Source organism: Ochotona curzoniae, unplaced genomic scaffold (genome assembly GCF_017591425.1).
Source record: "Ochotona curzoniae isolate NIBS_2020 unplaced genomic scaffold, NIBS_Ocur_1.0 contig_2723, whole genome shotgun sequence".
Lineage (NCBI taxonomy): Eukaryota > Metazoa > Chordata > Mammalia > Lagomorpha > Ochotonidae > Ochotona > Ochotona curzoniae.
This window is the reverse complement of record NW_024465573.1, coordinates 18,360,273-18,364,766: the sequence shown is the minus strand read 5'-3', so window position 1 is coordinate 18,364,766 and position 4,494 is coordinate 18,360,273. Positions and strand designations below refer to the sequence as shown.

At 37.2% G+C, this 4,494-nt stretch overlaps 1 long non-coding RNA gene across 2 annotated transcripts; it reads left to right on the top strand.

Annotated features, from left to right (window-relative positions):
* Nucleotides 1-992: 992 nt before the first annotated feature.
* On the top strand, nucleotides 993-2,113 carry LOC121154285. 2 transcript variants are annotated; one of them, XR_005883476.1, is made up of 2 exons: nucleotides 993-1,463; nucleotides 1,559-2,113. It is a non-coding gene; the product is annotated as an uncharacterized LOC121154285 (long non-coding RNA). The 2 variants fall into 2 exon arrangements; XR_005883475.1 differs by having other exon boundaries at nucleotides 1,555-2,113.
* The last annotated feature ends 2,381 nt before the right edge of the window (nucleotides 2,114-4,494 follow it).

Sequence of the window (4,494 nt, the reverse complement as noted above, 5' to 3'; positions counted from 1 at the left end):
CAGATGATGGCTCATGTACTTGAGTTCCTGCCTTATGGAAGACTCAGGTTGATTTCTGGGTTTCTGGATTCAGCCTGGCCCAAGCTTGGCTGTTGTAGGCATTTGGGAGTGAACCAAATTGAAGGAAGATTTCTCTCTCTCTCTTTCTGTCTTTCTCTCTCCCTCACACTTTCAATTAGTATGAAAATAAATAAAAAATTAAAAATCAGCTTTGGAGAAAGTTACCTTTTAGGATCTTGTTTCCACTTTGGGTTTGTTCTGAAACAAATTTCTCAGTATTTTCCTAAAACCCAGTATATATAGTATAGTATTTCAAAAAGTACATGAGAAGTAGAATTTAAAAGCAAATTTATTTTGTCATAAAAAATCCATGCATAGATAGTTCTTCAAAAAGTTGAAGGAAAAATGCATATTATGAAAACTATCCATGAATTTAAGAATGTTTTGCACCAAAATAAATCTACCTTTTCGTTGCCTTTCCCCTGAACTTCTTGAAGACATCTGGTGTATCTTGAATGCTTTAATTCAGATTGAATATTTAATGTATCTGCTAAGATTAAAATGGTACTTTTTTCCTTCTTGAGGTCAATGTATTGTTTGTGGTTGCCCATCCATCCGTTTTTCCCCCTGGGTTATTCTGCTGAGATGAAAACATTTTCAATAAAGATATGTAGAGGTGTTTCTGTGCTGGAATGTTTTATTTCTCATCAAATTAATTTCCCTTAGCTTTCAGTCTCATGCCAGAGTCATTAGAGGAAGGAACTTAAACAAGTCTTGTTGATTTTGCAAATTGTTTTCTTGCAGGAGTAGATTAAAACAGTCCTCGTTATTCCAGGAGTCTCATTCTCCCAAACACAGCATACATGCAGCCTGTAGTCTGGTTTTTAGGAGAGTAGGGATGGAGGAGAGGAGCAAATATTTCCATTCTATTTCTCTTCCAGTTATTTGTGTTACATGAGTGATCTTTCATGATGCTGGGTACCTGGAGATGGCTTCTACCATCAGCATTCCTACATCAGGCTCTGAAAATCCGTCAGTTGGATCCGGGGACTTGTGGTACCACAAGGGAAGGAAGCCAAAAGAAGTCATTTCTTGGGGCCAGACATCATGAAATGGAAATTAAAGTACTGGTCTTTTCTCTCCAAGACTAATCCTTGGGATGAGTAACACTTTGGAAGAATTGCTTTTTCCTGGTGCTTTGCTAACTTACTAAGAGCCTCTGAGCTCACTGCCTTCATCATTAATCTTTATCATTAATTAACAAATCAATATCTTATTATACAATATATTACTATACAATATATTATTGTACAATATATTATCACTATTGTTCTCCTGTATGACTTACTTTCAGATTTTGGGGAACAGTAGCACATCCAGCTATTCAGCTCACTTTAGATGATTGCCTTTTTGCTTCGTTCTACATGTAGACTGTAAGCTCGGAAAAGGACATGGAAAAAAAGGTATTTGAAATTTTCATTTTGCTTTAATAAGGTTCAATTTTAAGGGGAGTTCTATTAAAAATTCACTTTGTCTTATCCACTGTCTTTTGAGGTAGCCATAGGAGCAAACTGACTTGCGACATGAATGAAGTGGCAAATCAAGTGTAGACTGAAGTTTACAAGATCCTGGTCCATGACATGGTCCACGTCCAGCATGCAATCAGGGTGCAAGGAAGAGACAAGCATATGGTAAGAAGTTAGGTACCTGGAAAATAGTGAAATCACACAACCAAGTGGCTCAAATTCTCTGCATATCAGAAAGCATGCAACTTGAAGTGGAAGTTTGAGGTCACGTTCTGGAGCTAAACATGAATTTCTTGAAGTCAGAAACCATAAAAAAACTTATTAACTTGCTTCATTTGTGAGTCAGATATGACACACTCACTAATTCCTCATTGAACTGAATTAATTTGTAGTATTTATTATCCATTGCTCCTAAATATCTGTTTAAAACGAGGTACTGAGCTATTTGAGAGGTAGAGAGACAGCAAGTGAGCACCCAAGCACACTCCCTTCCACTGGTTCTCTTCCCCCAATACCTGCAACCTGCAGAAATGGACCAAGCTGAAGCTAGGAGCCAGGAACTCAATCTTGATCTCCCACTTGAGAGGCAGGTGCTCAGTTGCATGAGCCATTACGTCTGTTTCTCAGGGTCAGCATTAACAGGAAGCTGGAGTCTGGAGCAGGAGTCCAGCATCAGAACCCTGACACTCTGATATGGGTTGCTGGTATCTTGACTGATAGGCCAAAAATGTCCTTCTATGCCTCTAATCATTGATGTGGATAGTTATAAGTTGATTAAAATAATCTCTTCATTGGATCTATGGACACATGATGCTTCTCAGATGTTTCTTCTGAATGTGTGGGTGGACACCTTCATAAACTGATATTCTACCCGTTTAGCTATGGCCATGACTGCTATTCATTGACATTTTTAAGTTTTATTATAAACTGACAGTCTATGTATGGAGCATTAAGTGACATTGTGATTTATGACTACAATGTGAAATAATTAAAGAACTATTTAATGCATCCACCACCTTAAGCATTTACCATTTTGGGGATGGAGGCATTTAAAATTTGCACTTAACAATTTTTCAATGTTTAATGTGTTACAATTAGTTATTCACCAAACTTTAGAAAATATCTGAAAAATCCCAATTTTGCTCCTAACTAGGGTTTTAGACTCTTTGATTGCTGCCTTCCCCTTTCCTTCCCACTTTAGCATCTCTACCCCCTACTCAGCTCTACTCTTATGGATTCCACTGTTTGGGATTGCAGAAGTGAGACGGTGATGTTTCTTGGTGACCTGGCTTGTTTCACTTAGCACGATGTTCTAAGGTTTCATCCACGCTGGCACAGATGACAGAATTTCTTTTAAAAGGCGAAATAGCATTCCATTGTCTATACACACCATGTTGTGTATACACATCTGTTGATGGATACTGAGGTTGATGCTGTAACACCATTCAGCTGTTGTGAATGACACTGCGATGAACATGGGAGTGCAGGTACCTCTTTGACAAATTTATTTGAAGTCTTTTGGGTAAATAGCCAGAAGTGAGATTACTGGATCATATTGTAGTCCTATTTTTAATTTTTTTGAGAAAACTTCATACAGTTTTTCATAATGGCTGTGTTCATTTACATTCCCACCAACAGTGTACAAGAGCTCCCTTTTCTGCACATTCTTGCCAACACTTGTTATCTTTTGTCTTTTTGATATAGTCATTCTGACAGGTGTGAGATGGTATCTCATTGTGGTTTTAATTTGCATTTCCATAGTGATGAGTAAGGCTGAGCACTTTTTTTCATGTACCTTTTGGCCATCAATACATATTTTATGAAGTGTCAACTCTGGGCTAGACAGATATTGTAAATGCTTATAGATGTCTGTTTTGAAACAGTTTTCTAAAAGTCAGTAATACAGGTTCATTGTATTTTTATGTTAAATTTAGTTATTGATATATACTTGAGCTGTTTTATGAATATAATATCTACTATAAAGCATTTATAATACTAAAAACTTTAATAGATAAACGTAAAATAAATATTTAGCTATTTCATTTTTTTGAAAAGACTTGTTTTTATTGGAAAGGAAGATTTGCAGAGAGAAGGAGAGACAGAAAGGTAGATCTTCCATCTGCTAGTTCACAACTCAAGTGGCCACAATGGCCAGGACCGAATTGATCTGGAGCCAGGAGCCAGGAGCCAGGAACCAGGAGTTTCTTCTGGGTCTGCCAAGGGTTTGAGCCATCCTCCACTGCTTTCCCAGGCCATAATCAGGGAGCTGGATCTGAAACAGAACAGCTGGGAAGTGAACTGTTGCCCATATGGAATCCTGGCTCTTGCAGGCTGAGGGGTAGCCAATTGAGCCATCCCACTGGCCCTGTTATTTCATTTATTAAAAGTGAAAAATATGTTGCATATTGTTAAGTATAAATAGCATTTAAATACTTATTGAATATATCCAGTTTCTTTTTTAAACGAGATGATTTGAAGAGCTGAGTTTAACTTTGGTTGATTTCATTAGTTCATTTGAATAAATGTCATAGCTTCAAAGGATACTCAAAGATATTTTGATCTAAACAAAAGTAGTGTGTCATTGGTTATGTAAAACACATTACAGAAATAATTTCTAATGTTTTCTGGGAATAATACAAAGTCTTTATTTTTAAATTTGACTAGAATTTTTTCATCTCAGTTGGTATCAACCGGTCATAAACTCATTGAAGGTGTTGCCGTCTTATATATTTAATATATGGATTTTTAAAGCACTCAAACTACATATCTTTTAAGATTTATTTATTTTTGTTTGAAAGAATTACAGAGAGGGAAGGAAAGGCAGAGACATCTTCCATCTGCTGGTGTGCTCCCCACATGGCTGCCTTAGCTGGACCTGTGCTGGCTGATGCCAGAAAGCCAGGAGTTTCTTCCACATGAGAAAAGGAACCCAAGCACTTGGGCTGTCATTTGCTGCGTTTCCAGAGTC